This window comes from Bubalus kerabau, chromosome 1 (assembly GCF_029407905.1).
Source record: "Bubalus kerabau isolate K-KA32 ecotype Philippines breed swamp buffalo chromosome 1, PCC_UOA_SB_1v2, whole genome shotgun sequence".
NCBI classification, from domain to species: Eukaryota; Metazoa; Chordata; class Mammalia; order Artiodactyla; family Bovidae; genus Bubalus; species Bubalus kerabau.
The window spans coordinates 126,070,679-126,095,056 of NC_073624.1; the positions used below are offsets into that span (position 1 = coordinate 126,070,679).

General features: G+C 71.0%; 11 non-coding genes across 11 annotated transcripts; all 11 read right to left on the reverse strand.

Annotated features, from left to right (window-relative positions):
• Positions 1 to 1,776: 1,776 nt before the first annotated feature.
• On the reverse strand, positions 1,777 to 1,895 carry LOC129642346 (5S ribosomal RNA). Its single transcript, XR_008709645.1, has one exon. It is a non-coding gene; the product is annotated as a 5S ribosomal RNA (ribosomal RNA).
• Positions 1,896 to 3,847: 1,952 nt separating this feature from the next.
• On the reverse strand, positions 3,848 to 3,966 carry LOC129642347 (5S ribosomal RNA). The gene has a single exon (XR_008709646.1). It is a non-coding gene; the product is annotated as a 5S ribosomal RNA (ribosomal RNA).
• Positions 3,967 to 5,919: 1,953 nt separating this feature from the next.
• On the reverse strand, positions 5,920 to 6,038 carry LOC129642348 (5S ribosomal RNA). The gene has a single exon (XR_008709647.1). It is a non-coding gene; the product is annotated as a 5S ribosomal RNA (ribosomal RNA).
• Positions 6,039 to 7,990: 1,952 nt separating this feature from the next.
• On the reverse strand, positions 7,991 to 8,109 carry LOC129642349 (5S ribosomal RNA). The gene has a single exon (XR_008709648.1). It is a non-coding gene; the product is annotated as a 5S ribosomal RNA (ribosomal RNA).
• Positions 8,110 to 10,066: 1,957 nt separating this feature from the next.
• On the reverse strand, positions 10,067 to 10,185 carry LOC129642350 (5S ribosomal RNA). The gene has a single exon (XR_008709649.1). It is a non-coding gene; the product is annotated as a 5S ribosomal RNA (ribosomal RNA).
• Positions 10,186 to 12,142: 1,957 nt separating this feature from the next.
• LOC129642351 (5S ribosomal RNA) lies at positions 12,143 to 12,261 on the reverse strand. Its single transcript, XR_008709650.1, has one exon. It is a non-coding gene; the product is annotated as a 5S ribosomal RNA (ribosomal RNA).
• Positions 12,262 to 14,218: 1,957 nt separating this feature from the next.
• Positions 14,219 to 14,337, reverse strand: LOC129642352 (5S ribosomal RNA). The gene has a single exon (XR_008709651.1). It is a non-coding gene; the product is annotated as a 5S ribosomal RNA (ribosomal RNA).
• Positions 14,338 to 16,289: 1,952 nt separating this feature from the next.
• LOC129642354 (5S ribosomal RNA) lies at positions 16,290 to 16,408 on the reverse strand. Its single transcript, XR_008709653.1, has one exon. It is a non-coding gene; the product is annotated as a 5S ribosomal RNA (ribosomal RNA).
• A 1,979-nt stretch (positions 16,409 to 18,387) lies between these two features.
• On the reverse strand, positions 18,388 to 18,506 carry LOC129642355 (5S ribosomal RNA). Its single transcript, XR_008709654.1, has one exon. It is a non-coding gene; the product is annotated as a 5S ribosomal RNA (ribosomal RNA).
• A 1,945-nt stretch (positions 18,507 to 20,451) lies between these two features.
• Positions 20,452 to 20,570, reverse strand: LOC129642356 (5S ribosomal RNA). Its single transcript, XR_008709655.1, has one exon. It is a non-coding gene; the product is annotated as a 5S ribosomal RNA (ribosomal RNA).
• A 1,952-nt stretch (positions 20,571 to 22,522) lies between these two features.
• On the reverse strand, positions 22,523 to 22,641 carry LOC129642357 (5S ribosomal RNA). Its single transcript, XR_008709656.1, has one exon. It is a non-coding gene; the product is annotated as a 5S ribosomal RNA (ribosomal RNA).
• Positions 22,642 to 24,378: the final 1,737 nt, after the last annotated feature.

Sequence of the window (24,378 nt, forward strand, 5' to 3'; positions counted from 1 at the left end):
CACCGCCACCCCCGGCCAGCACCCGCCCGGCCCGGCCCGGCCCGGGGGACCACAGGGCTTCCGGGACCCGGGACCCTGGACCCGCAGCAGCCGGCCCGGCATGCCTGCGGCGGGTCGGGCGTGGGCTGGGCTGGGCTGGGCTGGGCTGGGGTGAGGGGCGCGGTGGGGTGAGGGGCGCGGAGGTCTGGGCGCTCTCCCACCCTGGGACCCTCCAGGCCCGCCCCCGCTCGGAGGCCGCCGCGCCCCTCCGCCACCTCCCCCCCACCAAGGGCTTCGCTGCTCAGGGCCGCGTGGCCCCGGGGGCCCGCTGGGGCCCGCGGTCCTCTGAGCCTCCTGCGGGCCTGTGCGCAGCCCAGCCTTGGCCCCGAGCGCCCATCCTGCCCGGCACCTGCCCGGTGCCCAAAGCCCCCGGGAGCCACCAGCGCGGTGAACCAGAGCTCGTCAGCCCCGCCCCTTCGCCCTACCGAGGCCCCCCTTGCCCCCACGCCGCCCTCCAAGCACAGCACCTTCCTGAGGGAGCGGACGAGCGACATGCAGGCACACGGACAGACACACAGACACTCGCAGGCACCCACGCCACGTGAGACAGCCGGCCGGCGCAAGCGCGGCAGCCAGGGCCACAGCCATAGCACCCGTGGGAGGCCGGGGGTCAGGAGAGACAGAGACAGAAAGAGATGAAGGTTCAGAGACACACTCCCAAGACGGCGCGAGGCAGATGCAGACAGACAGACAGACAGACAGACAGACAGACACGAGCGCGCAGGCACACACGGGGAGGGAGAGACAGAGAGAGGGAGACACAGAGCGACTGACAGAGAGCCGGAGAACGGGAGAAGGACAGGGGACAGGGGATGGCATCCGCTCCGAGATCGACACACTGGCACAGACCGTGGCACACCTCAGAGAGAGGCCCTGCGGAAGAAGCAGCTTCCCTAAGGGAGGGGGCGTCAGCCTTGGGCCGTCGGGCCCCGGCTGGGCGCAGTGCCCTGGGGCTGGCAATCACCCGTGGGGACCCCAAGACTTCCTCGCATCCGAGGTCTCAAAGGTCCCCTTCGGCTTGGCCACCTAAGGCGAGACCCAGCCCCCGCCCCCAGGCCAGAGGGTGAGCGCGTGAGAGTGTGTGTGTGAGTGTGTCGGTGGGCGACGGTGGGGGTCTGGTCGACTGGGGGCCGGGGGGAACCCAGAATGGAGGGGGCAGGGTGTGGCGGCCGGGGCTTTGGAAGTCTGTGTGGTCCTCTTGCTGTCTGTCTCTCTCTCCCTCTTTCTCCGTCTCCCTTACCTGTGGTCTCCGCCTCTTGACCTTTCTCGGGGGCGGGTGTGTGTGTGTGAGTGTTGTGTGTGTGTGTGAGTGAGTGTTGTGGTTGTGTGAGTGTGTTGTGCGCACGCCTGCAGGAGACCCAGAGGCTGCCTGCGAGGATGCCTCTGGTGGTGGGGCTGGGGCCGGGGCTAGGGCCTGGGCCCCGCCCGGAAGTGCCTGAGGCCTGCCAAGGGAGCCCCAGACAGAGAGCACCCCCTCCACCGCCCCCCACCCACCCCCCGCCCCCTCGCCCTCGCCGGTCCTCTGGTTTCCTGGAAGCCGAATGCGGAGGGGCTCGCGGGCCGCGCGGAGGCAACCCAGGTCTGCAGCGGGAGTCGGGGCCCCGGCCACCCACCCCGCGAGGGGCTGGAAGGCAGGCGACCGCTCTGAGCGCGGTGGGGTGCGAGGGGCCAGCGGCAGGTGGGGCTTGCGGGGGTGGGGGGCGGCCCTAAAGGAGAGGGGAGGCCAAAAAAAAAAAAAGCCTACAGCACCCGGTATTCCCAGGCGGTCTCCCATCCAAGTACTAACCAGGCCCGACCCTGCTTAGCTTCCGAGATCAGACGAGATCGGGCGCGTTCAGGGTGGTATGGCCGTAGACGGGGGCGGCTGCCGCCGGGCGCCCTAAGAGCCCTGCGCTGCGCCTGCCTTTCCCTCTGACCTGCCGCTCGGGCCAGCCGGCCGCAGCTCTCCACGGAGCGCGCGCTGCACTTGAGCTGCACGACCCGCGACCGGACTCCCCGCGGCCGTGTGGCCGGCCGACGCCGCTCCGCGCCCCGCACACCGCCACCCCCGGCCAGCACCCGCCCGGCCCGGCCCGGCCCGGGGGACCACAGGGCTTCCGGGACCCGGGACCCTGGACCCGCAGCAGCCGGCCCGGCATGCCTGCGGCGGGTCGGGCGTGGGCTGGGCTGGGCTGGGCTGGGCTGGGGTGAGGGGCGCGGTGGGGTGAGGGGCGCGGAGGTCTGGGCGCTCTCCCACCCTGGGACCCTCCAGGCCCGCCCCCGCTCGGAGGCCGCCGCGCCCCTCCGCCACCTCCCCCCCACCAAGGGCTTCGCTGCTCAGGGCCGCGTGGCCCCGGGGGCCCGCTGGGGCCCGCGGTCCTCTGAGCCTCCTGCGGGCCTGTGCGCAGCCCAGCCTTGGCCCCGAGCGCCCATCCTGCCCGGCACCTGCCCGGTGCCCAAAGCCCCCGGGAGCCACCAGCGCGGTGAACCAGAGCTCGTCAGCCCCGCCCCTTCGCCCTACCGAGGCCCCCCTTGCCCCCACGCCGCCCTCCAAGCACAGCACCTTCCTGAGGGAGCGGACGAGCGACATGCAGGCACACGGACAGACACACAGACACTCGCAGGCACCCACGCCACGTGAGACAGCCGGCCGGCGCAAGCGCGGCAGCCAGGGCCACAGCCATAGCACCCGTGGGAGGCCGGGGGTCAGGAGAGACAGAGACAGAAAGAGATGAAGGTTCAGAGACACACTCCCAAGACGGCGCGAGGCAGATGCAGACAGACAGACAGACAGACAGACAGACACGAGCGCGCAGGCACACACGGGGAGGGAGAGACAGAGAGAGGGAGACACAGAGCGACTGACAGAGAGCCGGAGAACGGGAGAAGGACAGGGGACAGGGGATGGCATCCGCTCCGAGATCGACACACTGGCACAGACCGTGGCACACCTCAGAGAGAGGCCCTGCGGAAGAAGCAGCTTCCCTAAGGGAGGGGGCGTCAGCCTTGGGCCGTCGGGCCCCGGCTGGGCGCAGTGCCCTGGGGCTGGCAATCACCCGTGGGGACCCCAAGACTTCCTCGCATCCGAGGTCTCAAAGGTCCCCTTCGGCTTGGCCACCTAAGGCGAGACCCAGCCCCCGCCCCCAGGCCAGAGGGTGAGCGCGTGAGAGTGTGTGTGTGAGTGTGTCGGTGGGCGACGGTGGGGGTCTGGTCGACTGGGGGCCGGGGGGAACCCAGAATGGAGGGGGCAGGGTGTGGCGGCCGGGGCTTTGGAAGTCTGTGTGGTCCTCTTGCTGTCTGTCTCTCTCTCCCTCTTTCTCCGTCTCCCTTACCTGTGGTCTCCGCCTCTTGACCTTTCTCGGGGGCGGGTGTGTGTGTGTGTGTGTGTGTGTGTGTGTGAGTGAGTGTTGTGGTTGTGTGAGTGTGTTGTGCGCACGCCTGCAGGAGACCCAGAGGCTGCCTGCGAGGATGCCTCTGGTGGTGGGGCTGGGGCCGGGGCTAGGGCCTGGGCCCCGCCCGGAAGTGCCTGAGGCCTGCCAAGGGAGCCCCAGACAGAGAGCACCCCCTCCACCGCCCCCCACCCACCCCCCGCCCCCTCGCCCTCGCCGGTCCTCTGGTTTCCTGGAAGCCGAATGCGGAGGGGCTCGCGGGCCGCGCGGAGGCAACCCAGGTCTGCAGCGGGAGTCGGGGCCCCGGCCACCCACCCCGCGAGGGGCTGGAAGGCAGGCGACCGCTCTGAGCGCGGTGGGGTGCGAGGGGCCAGCGGCAGGTGGGGCTTGCGGGGGTGGGGGGCGGGCGCTAAAGGAGAGGGGAGGCCAAAAAAAAAAAAAGCCTACAGCACCCGGTATTCCCAGGCGGTCTCCCATCCAAGTACTAACCAGGCCCGACCCTGCTTAGCTTCCGAGATCAGACGAGATCGGGCGCGTTCAGGGTGGTATGGCCGTAGACGGGGGCGGCTGCCGCCGGGCGCCCTAAGAGCCCCGCGCTGCGCCTGCCTTTCCCTCTGACCTGCCGCTCGGGCCAGCCGGCCGCAGCTCTCCACGGAGCGCGCGCTGCACTTGAGCTGCACGACCCGCGACCGGACTCCCCGCGGCCGTGTGGCCGGCCGACGCCGCTCCGCGCCCCGCACACCGCCACCCCCGGCCAGCACCCGCCCGGCCCGGCCCGGCCCGGGGGACCACAGGGCTTCCGGGACCCGGGACCCTGGACCCGCAGCAGCCGGCCCGGCATGCCTGCGGCGGGTCGGGCGTGGGCTGGGCTGGGCTGGGCTGGGCTGGGGTGAGGGGCGCGGTGGGGTGAGGGGCGCGGAGGTCTGGGCGCTCTCCCACCCTGGGACCCTCCAGGCCCGCCCCCGCTCGGAGGCCGCCGCGCCCCTCCGCCACCTCCCCCCCACCAAGGGCTTCGCTGCTCAGGGCCGCGTGGCCCCGGGGGCCCGCTGGGGCCCGCGGTCCTCTGAGCCTCCTGCGGGCCTGTGCGCAGCCCAGCCTTGGCCCCGAGCGCCCATCCTGCCCGGCACCTGCCCGGTGCCCAAAGCCCCCGGGAGCCACCAGCGCGGTGAACCAGAGCTCGTCAGCCCCGCCCCTTCGCCCTACCGAGGCCCCCCTTGCCCCCACGCCGCCCTCCAAGCACAGCACCTTCCTGAGGGAGCGGACGAGCGACATGCAGGCACACGGACAGACACACAGACACTCGCAGGCACCCACGCCACGTGAGACAGCCGGCCGGCGCAAGCGCGGCAGCCAGGGCCACAGCCATAGCACCCGTGGGAGGCCGGGGGTCAGGAGAGACAGAGACAGAAAGAGATGAAGGTTCAGAGACACACTCCCAAGACGGCGCGAGGCAGATGCAGACAGACAGACAGACAGACAGACAGACACGAGCGCGCAGGCACACACGGGGAGGGAGAGACAGAGAGAGGGAGACACAGAGCGACTGACAGAGAGCCGGAGAACGGGAGAAGGACAGGGGACAGGGGATGGCATCCGCTCCGAGATCGACACACTGGCACAGACCGTGGCACACCTCAGAGAGAGGCCCTGCGGAAGAAGCAGCTTCCCTAAGGGAGGGGGCGTCAGCCTTGGGCCGTCGGGCCCCGGCTGGGCGCAGTGCCCTGGGGCTGGCAATCACCCGTGGGGACCCCAAGACTTCCTCGCATCCGAGGTCTCAAAGGTCCCCTTCGGCTTGGCCACCTAAGGCGAGACCCAGCCCCCGCCCCCAGGCCAGAGGGTGAGCGCGTGAGAGTGTGTGTGTGAGTGTGTCGGTGGGCGACGGTGGGGGTCTGGTCGACTGGGGGCCGGGGGGAACCCAGAATGGAGGGGGCAGGGTGTGGCGGCCGGGGCTTTGGAAGTCTGTGTGGTCCTCTTGCTGTCTGTCTCTCTCTCCCTCTTTCTCCGTCTCCCTTACCTGTGGTCTCCGCCTCTTGACCTTTCTCGGGGGCGGGTGTGTGTGTGTGAGTGTTGTGTGTGTGTGTGAGTGAGTGTTGTGGTTGTGTGAGTGTGTTGTGCGCACGCCTGCAGGAGACCCAGAGGCTGCCTGCGAGGATGCCTCTGGTGGTGGGGCTGGGGCCGGGGCTAGGGCCTGGGCCCCGCCCGGAAGTGCCTGAGGCCTGCCAAGGGAGCCCCAGACAGAGAGCACCCCCTCCACCGCCCCCCACCCACCCCCCGCCCCCTCGCCCTCGCCGGTCCTCTGGTTTCCTGGAAGCCGAATGCGGAGGGGCTCGCGGGCCGCGCGGAGGCAACCCAGGTCTGCAGCGGGAGTCGGGGCCCCGGCCACCCACCCCGCGAGGGGCTGGAAGGCAGGCGACCGCTCTGAGCGCGGTGGGGTGCGAGGGGCCAGCGGCAGGTGGGGCTTGCGGGGGTGGGGGGCGGGCGCTAAAGGAGAGGGGAGGCCAAAAAAAAAAAAAGCCTACAGCACCCGGTATTCCCAGGCGGTCTCCCATCCAAGTACTAACCAGGCCCGACCCTGCTTAGCTTCCGAGATCAGACGAGATCGGGCGCGTTCAGGGTGGTATGGCCGTAGACGGGGGCGGCTGCCGCCGGGCGCCCTAAGAGCCCTGCGCTGCGCCTGCCTTTCCCTCTGACCTGCCGCTCGGGCCAGCCGGCCGCAGCTCTCCACGGAGCGCGCGCTGCACTTGAGCTGCACGACCCGCGACCGGACTCCCCGCGGCCGTGTGGCCGGCCGACGCCGCTCCGCGCCCCGCACACCGCCACCCCCGGCCAGCACCCGCCCGGCCCGGCCCGGCCCGGGGGACCACAGGGCTTCCGGGACCCGGGACCCTGGACCCGCAGCAGCCGGCCCGGCATGCCTGCGGCGGGTCGGGCGTGGGCTGGGCTGGGCTGGGCTGGGCTGGGGTGAGGGGCGCGGTGGGGTGAGGGGCGCGGAGGTCTGGGCGCTCTCCCACCCTGGGACCCTCCAGGCCCGCCCCCGCTCGGAGGCCGCCGCGCCCCTCCGCCACCTCCCCCCCACCAAGGGCTTCGCTGCTCAGGGCCGCGTGGCCCCGGGGGCCCGCTGGGGCCCGCGGTCCTCTGAGCCTCCTGCGGGCCTGTGCGCAGCCCAGCCTTGGCCCCGAGCGCCCATCCTGCCCGGCACCTGCCCGGTGCCCAAAGCCCCCGGGAGCCACCAGCGCGGTGAACCAGAGCTCGTCAGCCCCGCCCCTTCGCCCTACCGAGGCCCCCCTTGCCCCCACGCCGCCCTCCAAGCACAGCACCTTCCTGAGGGAGCGGACGAGCGACATGCAGGCACACGGACAGACACACAGACACTCGCAGGCACCCACGCCACGTGAGACAGCCGGCCGGCGCAAGCGCGGCAGCCAGGGCCACAGCCATAGCACCCGTGGGAGGCCGGGGGTCAGGAGAGACAGAGACAGAAAGAGATGAAGGTTCAGAGACACACTCCCAAGACGGCGCGAGGCAGATGCAGACAGACAGACAGACAGACAGACAGACACGAGCGCGCAGGCACACACGGGGAGGGAGAGACAGAGAGAGGGAGACACAGAGCGACTGACAGAGAGCCGGAGAACGGGAGAAGGACAGGGGACAGGGGATGGCATCCGCTCCGAGATCGACACACTGGCACAGACCGTGGCACACCTCAGAGAGAGGCCCTGCGGAAGAAGCAGCTTCCCTAAGGGAGGGGGCGTCAGCCTTGGGCCGTCGGGCCCCGGCTGGGCGCAGTGCCCTGGGGCTGGCAATCACCCGTGGGGACCCCAAGACTTCCTCGCATCCGAGGTCTCAAAGGTCCCCTTCGGCTTGGCCACCTAAGGCGAGACCCAGCCCCCGCCCCCAGGCCAGAGGGTGAGCGCGTGAGAGTGTGTGTGTGAGTGTGTCGGTGGGCGACGGTGGGGGTCTGGTCGACTGGGGGCCGGGGGGAACCCAGAATGGAGGGGGCAGGGTGTGGCGGCCGGGGCTTTGGAAGTCTGTGTGGTCCTCTTGCTGTCTGTCTCTCTCTCCCTCTTTCTCCGTCTCCCTTACCTGTGGTCTCCGCCTCTTGACCTTTCTCGGGGGCGGGTGTGTGTGTGTGTGTGTGTGTGTGTGTGTGAGTGAGTGTTGTGGTTGTGTGAGTGTGTTGTGCGCACGCCTGCAGGAGACCCAGAGGCTGCCTGCGAGGATGCCTCTGGTGGTGGGGCTGGGGCCGGGGCTAGGGCCTGGGCCCCGCCCGGAAGTGCCTGAGGCCTGCCAAGGGAGCCCCAGACAGAGAGCACCCCCTCCACCGCCCCCCACCCACCCCCCGCCCCCTCGCCCTCGCCGGTCCTCTGGTTTCCTGGAAGCCGAATGCGGAGGGGCTCGCGGGCCGCGCGGAGGCAACCCAGGTCTGCAGCGGGAGTCGGGGCCCTGGCCACCCACCCCGCGAGGGGCTGGAAGGCAGGCGACCGCTCTGAGCGCGGTGGGGTGCGAGGGGCCAGCGGCAGGTGGGGCTTGCGGGGGTGGGGGGCGGGCGCTAAAGGAGAGGGGAGGCCAAAAAAAAAAAAAGCCTACAGCACCCGGTATTCCCAGGCGGTCTCCCATCCAAGTACTAACCAGGCCCGACCCTGCTTAGCTTCCGAGATCAGACGAGATCGGGCGCGTTCAGGGTGGTATGGCCGTAGACGGGGGCGGCTGCCGCCGGGCGCCCTAAGAGCCCCGCGCTGCGCCTGCCTTTCCCTCTGACCTGCCGCTCGGGCCAGCCGGCCGCAGCTCTCCACGGAGCGCGCGCTGCACTTGAGCTGCACGACCCGCGACCGGACTCCCCGCGGCCGTGTGGCCGGCCGACGCCGCTCCGCGCCCCGCACACCGCCACCCCCGGCCAGCACCCGCCCGGCCCGGCCCGGCCCGGGGGACCACAGGGCTTCCGGGACCCGGGACCCTGGACCCGCAGCAGCCGGCCCGGCATGCCTGCGGCGGGTCGGGCGTGGGCTGGGCTGGGCTGGGCTGGGCTGGGGTGAGGGGCGCGGTGGGGTGAGGGGCGCGGAGGTCTGGGCGCTCTCCCACCCTGGGACCCTCCAGGCCCGCCCCCGCTCGGAGGCCGCCGCGCCCCTCCGCCACCTCCCCCCCACCAAGGGCTTCGCTGCTCAGGGCCGCGTGGCCCCGGGGGCCCGCTGGGGCCCGCGGTCCTCTGAGCCTCCTGCGGGCCTGTGCGCAGCCCAGCCTTGGCCCCGAGCGCCCATCCTGCCCGGCACCTGCCCGGTGCCCAAAGCCCCCGGGAGCCACCAGCGCGGTGAACCAGAGCTCGTCAGCCCCGCCCCTTCGCCCTACCGAGGCCCCCCTTGCCCCCACGCCGCCCTCCAAGCACAGCACCTTCCTGAGGGAGCGGACGAGCGACATGCAGGCACACGGACAGACACACAGACACTCGCAGGCACCCACGCCACGTGAGACAGCCGGCCGGCGCAAGCGCGGCAGCCAGGGCCACAGCCATAGCACCCGTGGGAGGCCGGGGGTCAGGAGAGACAGAGACAGAAAGAGATGAAGGTTCAGAGACACACTCCCAAGACGGCGCGAGGCAGATGCAGACAGACAGACAGACAGACAGACAGACAGACACGAGCGCGCAGGCACACACGGGGAGGGAGAGACAGAGAGAGGGAGACACAGAGCGACTGACAGAGAGCCGGAGAACGGGAGAAGGACAGGGGACAGGGGATGGCATCCGCTCCGAGATCGACACACTGGCACAGACCGTGGCACACCTCAGAGAGAGGCCCTGCGGAAGAAGCAGCTTCCCTAAGGGAGGGGGCGTCAGCCTTGGGCCGTCGGGCCCCGGCTGGGCGCAGTGCCCTGGGGCTGGCAATCACCCGTGGGGACCCCAAGACTTCCTCGCATCCGAGGTCTCAAAGGTCCCCTTCGGCTTGGCCACCTAAGGCGAGACCCAGCCCCCGCCCCCAGGCCAGAGGGTGAGCGCGTGAGAGTGTGTGTGTGAGTGTGTCGGTGGGCGACGGTGGGGGTCTGGTCGACTGGGGGCCGGGGGGAACCCAGAATGGAGGGGGCAGGGTGTGGCGGCCGGGGCTTTGGAAGTCTGTGTGGTCCTCTTGCTGTCTGTCTCTCTCTCCCTCTTTCTCCGTCTCCCTTACCTGTGGTCTCCGCCTCTTGACCTTTCTCGGGGGCGGGTGTGTGTGTGTGAGTGTTGTGTGTGTGTGTGAGTGAGTGTTGTGGTTGTGTGAGTGTGTTGTGCGCACGCCTGCAGGAGACCCAGAGGCTGCCTGCGAGGATGCCTCTGGTGGTGGGGCTGGGGCCGGGGCTAGGGCCTGGGCCCCGCCCGGAAGTGCCTGAGGCCTGCCAAGGGAGCCCCAGACAGAGAGCACCCCCTCCACCGCCCCCCACCCACCCCCCGCCCCCTCGCCCTCGCCGGTCCTCTGGTTTCCTGGAAGCCGAATGCGGAGGGGCTCGCGGGCCGCGCGGAGGCAACCCAGGTCTGCAGCGGGAGTCGGGGCCCCGGCCACCCACCCCGCGAGGGGCTGGAAGGCAGGCGACCGCTCTGAGCGCGGTGGGGTGCGAGGGGCCAGCGGCAGGTGGGGCTTGCGGGGGTGGGGGGCGGGCGCTAAAGGAGAGGGGAGGCCAAAAAAAAAAAAAGCCTACAGCACCCGGTATTCCCAGGCGGTCTCCCATCCAAGTACTAACCAGGCCCGACCCTGCTTAGCTTCCGAGATCAGACGAGATCGGGCGCGTTCAGGGTGGTATGGCCGTAGACGGGGGCGGCTGCCGCCGGGCGCCCTAAGAGCCCCGCGCTGCGCCTGCCTTTCCCTCTGACCTGCCGCTCGGGCCAGCCGGCCGCAGCTCTCCACGGAGCGCGCGCTGCACTTGAGCTGCACGACCCGCGACCGGACTCCCCGCGGCCGTGTGGCCGGCCGACGCCGCTCCGCGCCCCGCACACCGCCACCCCCGGCCAGCACCCGCCCGGCCCGGCCCGGCCCGGGGGACCACAGGGCTTCCGGGACCCGGGACCCTGGACCCGCAGCAGCCGGCCCGGCATGCCTGCGGCGGGTCGGGCGTGGGCTGGGCTGGGCTGGGCTGGGCTGGGGTGAGGGGCGCGGTGGGGTGAGGGGCGCGGAGGTCTGGGCGCTCTCCCACCCTGGGACCCTCCAGGCCCGCCCCCGCTCGGAGGCCGCCGCGCCCCTCCGCCACCTCCCCCCCACCAAGGGCTTCGCTGCTCAGGGCCGCGTGGCCCCGGGGGCCCGCTGGGGCCCGCGGTCCTCTGAGCCTCCTGCGGGCCTGTGCGCAGCCCAGCCTTGGCCCCGAGCGCCCATCCTGCCCGGCACCTGCCCGGTGCCCAAAGCCCCCGGGAGCCACCAGCGCGGTGAACCAGAGCTCGTCAGCCCCGCCCCTTCGCCCTACCGAGGCCCCCCTTGCCCCCACGCCGCCCTCCAAGCACAGCACCTTCCTGAGGGAGCGGACGAGCGACATGCAGGCACACGGACAGACACACAGACACTCGCAGGCACCCACGCCACGTGAGACAGCCGGCCGGCGCAAGCGCGGCAGCCAGGGCCACAGCCATAGCACCCGTGGGAGGCCGGGGGTCAGGAGAGACAGAGACAGAAAGAGATGAAGGTTCAGAGACACACTCCCAAGACGGCGCGAGGCAGATGCAGACAGACAGACAGACAGACAGACAGACAGACACGAGCGCGCAGGCACACACGGGGAGGGAGAGACAGAGAGAGGGAGACACAGAGCGACTGACAGAGAGCCGGAGAACGGGAGAAGGACAGGGGACAGGGGATGGCATCCGCTCCGAGATCGACACACTGGCACAGACCGTGGCACACCTCAGAGAGAGGCCCTGCGGAAGAAGCAGCTTCCCTAAGGGAGGGGGCGTCAGCCTTGGGCCGTCGGGCCCCGGCTGGGCGCAGTGCCCTGGGGCTGGCAATCACCCGTGGGGACCCCAAGACTTCCTCGCATCCGAGGTCTCAAAGGTCCCCTTCGGCTTGGCCACCTAAGGCGAGACCCAGCCCCCGCCCCCAGGCCAGAGGGTGAGCGCGTGAGAGTGTGTGTGTGAGTGTGTCGGTGGGCGACGGTGGGGGTCTGGTCGACTGGGGGCCGGGGGGAACCCAGAATGGAGGGGGCAGGGTGTGGCGGCCGGGGCTTTGGAAGTCTGTGTGGTCCTCTTGCTGTCTGTCTCTCTCTCCCTCTTTCTCCGTCTCCCTTACCTGTGGTCTCCGCCTCTTGACCTTTCTCGGGGGCGGGTGTGTGTGTGTGAGTGTTGTGTGTGTGTGTGAGTGAGTGTTGTGGTTGTGTGAGTGTGTTGTGCGCACGCCTGCAGGAGACCCAGAGGCTGCCTGCGAGGATGCCTCTGGTGGTGGGGCTGGGGCCGGGGCTAGGGCCTGGGCCCCGCCCGGAAGTGCCTGAGGCCTGCCAAGGGAGCCCCAGACAGAGAGCACCCCCTCCACCGCCCCCCACCCACCCCCCGCCCCCTCGCCCTCGCCGGTCCTCTGGTTTCCTGGAAGCCGAATGCGGAGGGGCTCGCGGGCCGCGCGGAGGCAACCCAGGTCTGCAGCGGGAGTCGGGGCCCCGGCCACCCACCCCGCGAGGGGCTGGAAGGCAGGCGACCGCTCTGAGCGCGGTGGGGTGCGAGGGGCCAGCGGCAGGTGGGGCTTGCGGGGGTGGGGGGCGGGCGCTAAAGGAGAGGGGAGGCCAAAAAAAAAAAAAGCCTACAGCACCCGGTATTCCCAGGCGGTCTCCCATCCAAGTACTAACCAGGCCCGACCCTGCTTAGCTTCCGAGATCAGACGAGATCGGGCGCGTTCAGGGTGGTATGGCCGTAGACGGGGGCGGCTGCCGCCGGGCGCCCTAAGAGCCCTGCGCTGCGCCTGCCTTTCCCTCTGACCTGCCGCTCGGGCCAGCCGGCCGCAGCTCTCCACGGAGCGCGCGCTGCACTTGAGCTGCACGACCCGCGACCGGACTCCCCGCGGCCGTGTGGCCGGCCGACGCCGCTCCGCGCCCCGCACACCGCCACCCCCGGCCAGCACCCGCCCGGCCCGGCCCGGCCCGGGGGACCACAGGGCTTCCGGGACCCGGGACCCTGGACCCGCAGCAGCCGGCCCGGCATGCCTGCGGCGGGTCGGGCGTGGGCTGGGCTGGGCTGGGCTGGGCTGGGGTGAGGGGCGCGGTGGGGTGAGGGGCGCGGAGGTCTGGGCGCTCTCCCACCCTGGGACCCTCCAGGCCCGCCCCCGCTCGGAGGCCGCCGCGCCCCTCCGCCACCTCCCCCCCACCAAGGGCTTCGCTGCTCAGGGCCGCGTGGCCCCGGGGGCCCGCTGGGGCCCGCGGTCCTCTGAGCCTCCTGCGGGCCTGTGCGCAGCCCAGCCTTGGCCCCGAGCGCCCATCCTGCCCGGCACCTGCCCGGTGCCCAAAGCCCCCGGGAGCCACCAGCGCGGTGAACCAGAGCTCGTCAGCCCCGCCCCTTCGCCCTACCGAGGCCCCCCTTGCCCCCACGCCGCCCTCCAAGCACAGCACCTTCCTGAGGGAGCGGACGAGCGACATGCAGGCACACGGACAGACACACAGACACTCGCAGGCACCCACGCCACGTGAGACAGCCGGCCGGCGCAAGCGCGGCAGCCAGGGCCACAGCCATAGCACCCGTGGGAGGCCGGGGGTCAGGAGAGACAGAGACAGAAAGAGATGAAGGTTCAGAGACACACTCCCAAGACGGCGCGAGGCAGATGCAGACAGACAGACAGACAGACAGACAGACAGACACGAGCGCGCAGGCACACACGGGGAGGGAGAGACAGAGAGAGGGAGACACAGAGCGACTGACAGAGAGCCGGAGAACGGGAGAAGGACAGGGGACAGGGGATGGCATCCGCTCCGAGATCGACACACTGGCACAGACCGTGGCACACCTCAGAGAGAGGCCCTGCGGAAGAAGCAGCTTCCCTAAGGGAGGGGGCGTCAGCCTTGGGCCGTCGGGCCCCGGCTGGGCGCAGTGCCCTGGGGCTGGCAATCACCCGTGGGGACCCCAAGACTTCCTCGCATCCGAGGTCTCAAAGGTCCCCTTCGGCTTGGCCACCTAAGGCGAGACCCAGCCCCCGCCCCCAGGCCAGAGGGTGAGCGCGTGAGAGTGTGTGTGTGAGTGTGTCGGTGGGCGACGGTGGGGGTCTGGTCGACTGGGGGCCGGGGGGAACCCAGAATGGAGGGGGCAGGGTGTGGCGGCCGGGGCTTTGGAAGTCTGTGTGGTCCTCTTGCTGTCTGTCTCTCTCTCCCTCTTTCTCCGTCTCCCTTACCTGTGGTCTCCGCCTCTTGACCTTTCTCGGGGGCGGGTGTGTGTGTGTGAGTGTTGTGTGTGTGTGTGAGTGAGTGTTGTGGTTGTGTGAGTGTGTTGTGCGCACGCCTGCAGGAGACCCAGAGGCTGCCTGCGAGGATGCCTCTGGTGGTGGGGCTGGGGCCGGGGCTAGGGCCTGGGCCCCGCCCGGAAGTGCCTGAGGCCTGCCAAGGGAGCCCCAGACAGAGAGCACCCCCTCCACCGCCCCCCACCCACCCCCCGCCCCCTCGCCCTCGCCGGTCCTCTGGTTTCCTGGAAGCCGAATGCGGAGGGGCTCGCGGGCCGCGCGGAGGCAACCCAGGTCTGCAGCGGGAGTCGGGGCCCCGGCCACCCACCCCGCGAGGGGCTGGAAGGCAGGCGACCGCTCTGAGCGCGGTGGGGTGCGAGGGGCCAGCGGCAGGTGGGGCTTGCGGGGGTGGGGGGCGGGCGCTAAAGGAGAGGGGAGGCCAAAAAAAAAAAAAGCCTACAGCACCCGGTATTCCCAGGCGGTCTCCCATCCAAGTACTAACCAGGCCCGACCCTGCTTAGCTTCCGAGATCAGACGAGATCGGGCGCGTTCAGGGTGGTATGGCCGTAGACGGGGGCGGCTGCCGCCGGGCGCCCTAAGAGCCCTGCGCTGCGCCTGCCTTTCCCTCTGACCTGCCGCTCGGGCCAGCCGGCCGCAGCTCTCCACGGAGCGCGCGCTGCACTTGAGCTGCACGACCCGCGACCGGACTCCCCGCGGCCGTGTGGCCGGCCGACGCCGCTCCGCGCCCCGCACACCGCCACCCCCGGCCAGCACCCGCCCGGCCCGGCCCGGCCCGGGGGACCACAGGGCTTCCGGGACCCGGGACCCTGGACCCGCAGCAGCCGGCCCGGCATGCCTGCGGCGGGTCGGGCGTGGGCTGGGCTGGGCTGGGCTGGGCTGGGGTGAGGGGCGCGGTGGGGTGAGGGGCGCGGAGGTCTGGGCGCTCTCCCACCCTGGGACCCTCCAGGCCCGCCCCCGCTCGGAGGCCGCCGCGCCCCTCCGCCACCTCCCCCCCACCAAGGGCTTCGCTGCTCAGGGCCGCGTGGCCCCGGGGGCCCGCTGGGGCCCGCGGTCCTCTGAGCCTCCTGCGGGCCTGTGCGCAGCCCAGCCTTGGCCCCGAGCGCCCATCCTGCCCGGCACCTGCCCGGTGCCCAAAGCCCCCGGGAGCCACCAGCGCGGTGAACCAGAGCTCGTCAGCCCCGCCCCTTCGCCCTACCGAGGCCCCCCTTGCCCCCACGCCGCCCTCCAAGCACAGCACCTTCCTGAGGGAGCGGACGAGCGACATGCAGGCACACGGACAGACACACAGACACTCGCAGGCACCCACGCCACGTGAGACAGCCGGCCGGCGCAAGCGCGGCAGCCAGGGCCACAGCCATAGCACCCGTGGGAGGCCGGGGGTCAGGAGAGACAGAGACAGAAAGAGATGAAGGTTCAGAGACACACTCCCAAGACGGCGCGAGGCAGATGCAGACAGACAGACAGACAGACAGACAGACACGAGCGCGCAGGCACACACGGGGAGGGAGAGACAGAGAGAGGGAGACACAGAGCGACTGACAGAGAGCCGGAGAACGGGAGAAGGACAGGGGACAGGGGATGGCATCCGCTCCGAGATCGACACACTGGCACAGACCGTGGCACACCTCAGAGAGAGGCCCTGCGGAAGAAGCAGCTTCCCTAAGGGAGGGGGCGTCAGCCTTGGGCCGTCGGGCCCCGGCTGGGCGCAGTGCCCTGGGGCTGGCAATCACCCGTGGGGACCCCAAGACTTCCTCGCATCCGAGGTCTCAAAGGTCCCCTTCGGCTTGGCCACCTAAGGCGAGACCCAGCCCCCGCCCCCAGGCCAGAGGGTGAGCGCGTGAGAGTGTGTGTGTGAGTGTGTCGGTGGGCGACGGTGGGGGTCTGGTCGACTGGGGGCCGGGGGGAACCCAGAATGGAGGGGGCAGGGTGTGGCGGCCGGGGCTTTGGAAGTCTGTGTGGTCCTCTTGCTGTCTGTCTCTCTCTCCCTCTTTCTCCGTCTCCCTTACCTGTGGTCTCCGCCTCTTGACCTTTCTCGGGGGCGGGTGTGTGTGTGTGTGTGTGTGTGTGTGTGTGAGTGAGTGTTGTGGTTGTGTGAGTGTGTTGTGCGCACGCCTGCAGGAGACCCAGAGGCTGCCTGCGAGGATGCCTCTGGTGGTGGGGCTGGGGCCGGGGCTAGGGCCTGGGCCCCGCCCGGAAGTGCCTGAGGCCTGCCAAGGGAGCCCCAGACAGAGAGCACCCCCTCCACCGCCCCCCACCCACCCCCCGCCCCCTCGCCCTCGCCGGTCCTCTGGTTTCCTGGAAGCCGAATGCGGAGGGGCTCGCGGGCCGCGCGGAGGCAACCCAGGTCTGCAGCGGGAGTCGGGGCCCCGGCCACCCACCCCGCGAGGGGCTGGAAGGCAGGCGACCGCTCTGAGCGCGGTGGGGTGCGAGGGGCCAGCGGCAGGTGGGGCTTGCGGGGGTGGGGGGCGGGCGCTAAAGGAGAGGGGAGGCCAAAAAAAAAAAAAGCCTACAGCACCCGGTATTCCCAGGCGGTCTCCCATCCAAGTACTAACCAGGCCCGACCCTGCTTAGCTTCCGAGATCAGACGAGATCGGGCGCGTTCAGGGTGGTATGGCCGTAGACGGGGGCGGCTGCCGCCGGGCGCCCTAAGAGCCCTGCGCTGCGCCTGCCTTTCCCTCTGACCTGCCGCTCGGGCCAGCCGGCCGCAGCTCTCCACGGAGCGCGCGCTGCACTTGAGCTGCACGACCCGCGACCGGACTCCCCGCGGCCGTGTGGCCGGCCGACGCCGCTCCGCGCCCCGCACACCGCCACCCCCGGCCAGCACCCGCCCGGCCCGGCCCGGCCCGGGGGACCACAGGGCTTCCGGGACCCGGGACCCTGGACCCGCAGCAGCCGGCCCGGCATGCCTGCGGCGGGTCGGGCGTGGGCTGGGCTGGGCTGGGCTGGGCTGGGGTGAGGGGCGCGGTGGGGTGAGGGGCGCGGAGGTCTGGGCGCTCTCCCACCCTGGGACCCTCCAGGCCCGCCCCCGCTCGGAGGCCGCCGCGCCCCTCCGCCACCTCCCCCCCACCAAGGGCTTCGCTGCTCAGGGCCGCGTGGCCCCGGGGGCCCGCTGGGGCCCGCGGTCCTCTGAGCCTCCTGCGGGCCTGTGCGCAGCCCAGCCTTGGCCCCGAGCGCCCATCCTGCCCGGCACCTGCCCGGTGCCCAAAGCCCCCGGGAGCCACCAGCGCGGTGAACCAGAGCTCGTCAGCCCCGCCCCTTCGCCCTACCGAGGCCCCCCTTGCCCCCACGCCGCCCTCCAAGCACAGCACCTTCCTGAGGGAGCGGACGAGCGACATGCAGGCACACGGACAGACACACAGACACTCGCAGGCACCCACGCCACGTGAGACAGCCGGCCGGCGCAAGCGCGGCAGCCAGGGCCACAGCCATAGCACCCGTGGGAGGCCGGGGGTCAGGAGAGACAGAGACAGAAAGAGATGAAGGTTCAGAGACACACTCCCAAGACGGCGCGAGGCAGATGCAGACAGACAGACAGACAGACAGACAGACACGAGCGCGCAGGCACACACGGGGAGGGAGAGACAGAGAGAGGGAGACACAGAGCGACTGACAGAGAGCCGGAGAACGGGAGAAGGACAGGGGACAGGGGATGGCATCCGCTCCGAGATCGACACACTGGCACAGACCGTGGCACACCTCAGAGAGAGGCCCTGCGGAAGAAGCAGCTTCCCTAAGGGAGGGGGCGTCAGCCGTGGGCCGTCGGGCCCCGGCTGGGCGCAGTGCCCTGGGGCTGGCAATCACCCGTGGGGACCCCAAGACTTCCTCGCATCCGAGGTCTCAAAGGTCCCCTTCGGCTTGGCCACCTAAGGCGAGACCCAGCCCCCGCCCCCAGGCCAGAGGGTGAGCGCGTGAGAGTGTGTGTGTGAGTGTGTCGGTGGGCGACGGTGGGGGTCTGGTCGACTGGGGGCCGGGGGGAACCCAGAATGGAGGGGGCAGGGTGTGGCGGCCGGGGCTTTGGAAGTCTGTGTGGTCCTCTTGCTGTCTGTCTCTCTCTCCCTCTTTCTCCGTCTCCCTTACCTGTGGTCTCCGCCTCTTGACCTTTCTCGGGGGCGGGTGTGTGTGTGTGTGTGTGTGTGTGTGTGTGTGTGTGTGAGTGTTGTGTGTGTGTGTGAGTGAGTGTTGTGGTTGTGTGAGTGTGTTGTGCGCACGCCTGCAGGAGACCCAGAGGCTGCCTGCGAGGATGCCTCTGGTGGTGGGGCTGGGGCCGGGGCTAGGGCCTGGGCCCCGCCCGGAAGTGCCTGAGGCCTGCCAAGGGAGCCCCAGACAGAGAGCACCCCCTCCACCGCCCCCCACCCACCCCCCGCCCCCTCGCCCTCGCCGGTCCTCTGGTTTCCTGGAAGCCGAATGCGGAGGGGCTCGCGGGCCGCGCGGAGGCAACCCAGGTCTGCAGCGGGAGTCGGGGCCCCGGCCACCCACCCCGCGAGGGGCTGGAAGGCAGGCGACCGCTCTGAGCGCGGTGGGGTGCGAGGGGCCAGCGGCAGGTGGGGCTTGCGGGGGTGGGGGGCGGGCGCTAAAGGAGAGGGGAGGCCAAAAAAAAAAAAAGCCTACAGCACCCGGTATTCCCAGGCGGTCTCCCATCCAAGTACTAACCAGGCCCGACCCTGCTTAGCTTCCGAGATCAGACGAGATCGGGCGCGTTCAGGGTGGTATGGCCGTAGACGGGGGCGGCTGCCGCCGGGCGCCCTAAGAGCCCTGCGCTGCGCCTGCCTTTCCCTCTGACCTGCCGCTCGGGCCAGCCGGCCGCAGCTCTCCACGGAGCGCGCGCTGCACTTGAGCTGCACGACCCGCGACCGGACTCCCCGCGGCCGTGTGGCCGGCCGACGCCGCTCCGCGCCCCGCACACCGCCACCCCCGGCCAGCACCCGCCCGGCCCGGCCCGGCCCGGGGGACCACAGGGCTTCCGGGACCCGGGACCCTGGACCCGCAGCAGCCGGCCCGGCATGCCTGCGGCGGGTCGGGCGTGGGCTGGGCTGGGCTGGGCTGGGCTGGGGTGAGGGGCGCGGTGGGGTGAGGGGCGCGGAGGTCTGGGCGCTCTCCCACCCTGGGACCCTCCAGGCCCGCCCCCGCTCGGAGGCCGCCGCGCCCCTCCGCCACCTCCCCCCCACCAAGGGCTTCGCTGCTCAGGGCCGCGTGGCCCCGGGGGCCCGCTGGGGCCCGCGGTCCTCTGAGCCTCCTGCGGGCCTGTGCGCAGCCCAGCCTTGGCCCCGAGCGCCCATCCTGCCCGGCACCTGCCCGGTGCCCAAAGCCCCCGGGAGCCACCAGCGCGGTGAACCAGAGCTCGTCAGCCCCGCCCCTTCGCCCTACCGAGGCCCCCCTTGCCCCCACGCCGCCCTCCAAGCACAGCACCTTCCTGAGGGAGCGGACGAGCGACATGCAGGCACACGGACAGACACACAGACACTCGCAGGCACCCACGCCACGTGAGACAGCCGGCCGGCGCAAGCGCGGCAGCCAGGGCCACAGCCATAGCACCCGTGGGAGGCCGGGGGTCAGGAGAGACAGAGACAGAAAGAGATGAAGGTTCAGAGACACACTCCCAAGACGGCGCGAGGCAGATGCAGACAGACAGACAGACAGACAGACAGACACGAGCGCGCAGGCACACACGGGGAGGGAGAGACAGAGAGAGGGAGACACAGAGCGACTGACAGAGAGCCGGAGAACGGGAGAAGGACAGGGGACAGGGGATGGCATCCGCTCCGAGATCGACACACTGGCACAGACCGTGGCACACCTCAGAGAGAGGCCCTGCGGAAGAAGCAGCTTCCCTAAGGGAGGGGGCGTCAGCCGTGGGCCGTCGGGCCCCGGCTGGGCGCAGTGCCCTGGGGCTGGCAATCACCCGTGGGGACCCCAAGACTTCCTCGCATCCGAGGTCTCAAAGGTCCCCTTCGGCTTGGCCAACTAAGGCGAGACCCAGCCCAGAGGCTGAGCGCGTGAGAGTGTGTGTGTGAGTGTGTCGGTGGGCGACGGTGGGGGTCTGGTCGACTGGGGGCCGGGGGGAACCCAGAATGGAGGGGGCAGGGTGTGGCGGCCGGGGCTTTGGAAGTCTGTGTGGTCCTCTTGCTGTCTGTCTCTCTCTCCCTCTTTCTCCGTCTCCCTTACCTGTGGTCTCCGGCTCTTGACCTTTCTCGGGGGCGGGTGTGTGTGTGTGTGTGTGTGTGTGTGTGTGTGTGAGTGAGTGTTGTGGTTGTGTGAGTGTGTTGTGCGCACGCCTGCAGGAGACCCAGAGGCTGCCTGCGAGGATGCCTCTGGTGGTGGGGCTGGGGCCGGGGCTGGGGCCGGGGCCCCGCCCGGAAGTGCCTGAGGCCTGCCAAGGGAGCCCCAGACAGAGAGCACCCCCTCCACCGCCCCCCACCCACCCCCCGCCCCCTCGCCCTCGCCGGTCCTCTGGTTTCCTGGAAGCCGAATGCGGAGGGGCTCGCGGGCCGCGCGGAGGCAACCCAGGTCTGCAGCGGGAGTCGGGGCCCCGGCCACCCACCCCGCGAGGGGCTGGAAGGCAGGCGACCGCTCTGAGCGCGGTGGGGTGCGAGGGGCCAGCGGCAGGTGGGGCTTGCGGGGGTGGGGGGCGGGCGCTAAAGGAGAGGGGAGGCCCAAAAAAAAAAAAAAGCCTACAGCACCCGGTATTCCCAGGCGGTCTCCCATCCAAGTACTAACCAGGCCCGACCCTGCTTAGCTTCCGAGATCAGACGAGATCGGGCGCGTTCAGGGTGGTATGGCCGTAGACGGGGGCGGCTGCCGCCGGGCGCCCTAAGAGCCCTGCGCTGCGCCTGCCTTTCCCTCTGACCTGCCGCTCGGGCCAGCCGGCCGCAGCTCTCCACGGAGCGCGCGCTGCACTTGAGCTGCACGACCCGCGACCGGACTCCCCGCGGCCGTGTGGCCGGCCGACGCCGCTCCGCGCCCCGCACACCGCCACCCCCGGCCAGCACCCGCCCGGCCCGGCCCGGCCCGGGGGACCACAGGGCTTCCGGGACCCGGGACCCTGGACCCGCAGCAGCCGGCCCGGCATGCCTGCGCCGGGTCGGGCGTGGGCTGGGCTGGGCTGGGCTGGGGTGGGGTGAGGGGCGCGGTGGGGTGAGGGGCGCGGAGGTCTGGGCGCTCTCCCACCCTGGGACCCTCCAGGCCCGCCCCCGCTCGGAGGCCGCCGCCCCCCTCCGCCACCTCCCCCCCACCAAGGGCTTCGCTGCTCAGGGCCGCGTGGCCCCGGGGGCCCGCTGGGGCCCGCGGTCCTCTGAGCCTCCTGCGGGCCTGTGCGCAGCCCAGCCTTGGCCCCGAGCGCCCATCCTGCCCGGCACCTGCCCGGTGCCCAAAGCCCCCGGGAGCCACCAGCGCGGTGAACCAGAGCTCGTCAGCCCCGCCCCTTCGCCCTACCGAGGCCCCCCTTGCCCCCACGCCGCCCTCCAAGCACAGCACCTTCCTGAGGGAGCGGACGAGCGACATGCAGGCACACGGACAGACACACAGACACTCGCAGGCACCCACGCCACGTGAGACAGCCGGCCGGCGCAAGCGCGGCAGCCAGGGCCACAGCCATAGCACCCGTGGGAGGCCGGGGGTCAGGAGAGACAGAGACAGAAAGAGATGAAGGTTCAGAGACACACTCCCAAGGCGGCGCGAGGCAGATGCAGACAGACAGACAGACAGACACGAGCGCGCAGGCACACACGGGGAGGGAGAGACAGAGACAGGGAGACACAGAGCGACTGACAGAGAGCCGGAGAACGGGAGAAGGACAGGGGACAGGGGATGGCATCCGCTCCGAGATCGACACACTGGCACAGACCGTGGCACACCTCAGAGAGAGGCCCTGCGGAAGAAGCAGCTTCCCTAAGGGAGGGGGCGTCAGCCTTGGGCCGGCGGGCCCCGGCTGGGCGCAGTGCCCTGGGGCTGGCAATCACCCGTGGGGACCCCAAGACTTCCTCGCATCCGAGGTCTCAAAGGTCCCCTTCGGCTTGGCCACCTAAGGCGAGACCCAGCCCCCGCCCCCAGGCCAGAGGCTGAGCGCGTGAGAGTGTGTGTGTGAGTGTGTCGGTGGGCGACGGTGGGGGTCTGGTCGACTGGGGGCCGGGGGGAACCCAGAATGGAGGGGGCAGGGTGTGGCGGCCGGGGCTTTGGAAGTCTGTGTGGTCCTCTTGCTGTCTGTCTCTCTCTCCCTCTTTCTCCGTCTCCCTTACCTGTGGTCTCCGGCTCTTGACCTTTCTCGGGGGCGGGTGTGTGTGTGTGTGTGTGTGTGTGTGTGTGTGTGTGAGTGAGTGTTGTGGTTGTGTGAGTGTGTTGTGCGCACGCCTGCAGGAGACCCAGAGGCTGCCTGCGAGGATGCCTCTGGTGGTGGGGCTGGGGCCGGGGCTGGGGCCGGGGCCCCGCCCGGAAGTGCCTGAGGCCTGCCAAGGGAGCCCCAGACAGAGAGCACCCCCTCCACCGCCCCCCACCCACCCCCCGCCCCCTCGCCCTCGCCGGTCCTCTGGTTTCCTGGAAGCCGAATGCGGAGGGGCTCGCGGGCCGCGCGGAGGCAACCCAGGTCTGCAGCGGGAGTCGGGGCCCCGGCCACCCACCCCGCGAGGGGCTGGAAGGCAGGCGACCGCTCTGAGCGCGGTGGGGTGCGAGGGGCCAGCGGCAGGTGGGGCTTGCGGGGGTGGGGGGCGGGCGCTAAAGGAGAGGGGAGGCCCAAAAAAAAAAAAAAGCCTACAGCACCCGGTATTCCCAGGCGGTCTCCCATCCAAGTACTAACCAGGCCCGACCCTGCTTAGCTTCCGAGATCAGACGAGATCGGGCGCGTTCAGGGTGGTATGGCCGTAGACGGGGGCGGCTGCCGCCGGGCGCCCTAAGAGCCCTGCGCTGCGCCTGCCTTTCCCTCTGACCTGCCGCTCGGGCCAGCCGGCCGCAGCTCTCCACGGAGCGCGCGCTGCACTTGAGCTGCACGACCCGCGACCGGACTCCCCGCGGCCGTGTGGCCGGCCGACGCCGCTCCGCGCCCCGCACACCGCCACCCCCGGCCAGCACCCGCCCGGCCCGGCCCGGCCCGGGGGACCACAGGGCTTCCGGGACCCGGGACCCTGGACCCGCAGCAGCCGGCCCGGCATGCCTGCGCCGGGTCGGGCGTGGGCTGGGCTGGGCTGGGCTGGGGTGGGGTGAGGGGCGCGGTGGGGTGAGGGGCGCGGAGGTCTGGGCGCTCTCCCACCCTGGGACCCTCCAGGCCCGCCCCCGCTCGGAGGCCGCCGCCCCCCTCCGCCACCTCCCCCCCACCAAGGGCTTCGCTGCTCAGGGCCGCGTGGCCCCGGGGGCCCGCTGGGGCCCGCGGTCCTCTGAGCCTCCTGCGGGCCTGTGCGCAGCCCAGCCTTGGCCCCGAGCGCCCATCCTGCCCGGCACCTGCCCGGTGCCCAAAGCCCCCGGGAGCCACCAGCGCGGTGAACCAGAGCTCGTCAGCCCCGCCCCTTCGCCCTACCGAGGCCCCCCTTGCCCCCACGCCGCCCTCCAAGCACAGCACCTTCCTGAGGGAGCGGACGAGCGACATGCAGGCACACGGACAGACACACAGACACTCGCAGGCACCCACGCCACGTGAGACAGCCGGCCGGCGCAAGCGCGGCAGCCAGGGCCACAGCCATAGCACCCGTGGGAGGCCGGGGGTCAGGAGAGACAGAGACAGAAAGAGATGAAGGTTCAGAGACACACTCCCAAGGCGGCGCGAGGCAGATGCAGACAGACAGACAGACAGACACGAGCGCGCAGGCACACACGGGGAGGGAGAGACAGAGACAGGGAGACACAGAGCGACTGACAGAGAGCCGGAGAACGGGAGAAGGACAGGGGACAGGGGATGGCATCCGCTCCGAGATCGACACACTGGCACAGACCGTGGCACACCTCAGAGAGAGGCCCTGCGGAAGAAGCAGCTTCCCTAAGGGAGGGGGCGTCAGCCTTGGGCCGGCGGGCCCCGGCTGGGCGCAGTGCCCTGGGGCTGGCAATCACCCGTGGGGACCCCAAGACTTCCTCGCATCCGAGGTCTCAAAGGTCCCCTTCGGCTTGGCCACCTAAGGCGAGACCCAGCCCCCGCCCCCAGGCCAGAGGCTGAGCGCGTGAGAGTGTGTGTGTGAGTGTGTCGGTGGGCGACGGTGGGGGTCTGGTCGACTGGGGGCCGGGGGGAACCCAGAATGGAGGGGGCAGGGTGTGGCGGCCGGGGCTTTGGAAGTCTGTGTGGTCCTCTTGCTGTCTGTCTCTCTCTCCCTCTTTCTCCGTCTCCCTTACCTGTGGTCTCCGGCTCTTGACCTTTCTCGGGGGCGGGTGTGTGTGTGTGTGTGTGTGTGTGTGTGTGTGTGAGTGAGTGTTGTGGTTGTGTGAGTGTGTTGTGCGCACGCCTGCAGGAGACCCAGAGGCTGCCTGCGAGGATGCCTCTGGTGGTGGGGCTGGGGCCGGGGCTGGGGCCGGGGCCCCGCCCGGAAGTGCCTGAGGCCTGCCAAGGGAGCCCCAGACAGAGAGCACCCCCTCCACCGCCCCCCACCCACCCCCCGCCCCCTCGCCCTCGCCGGTCCTCTGGT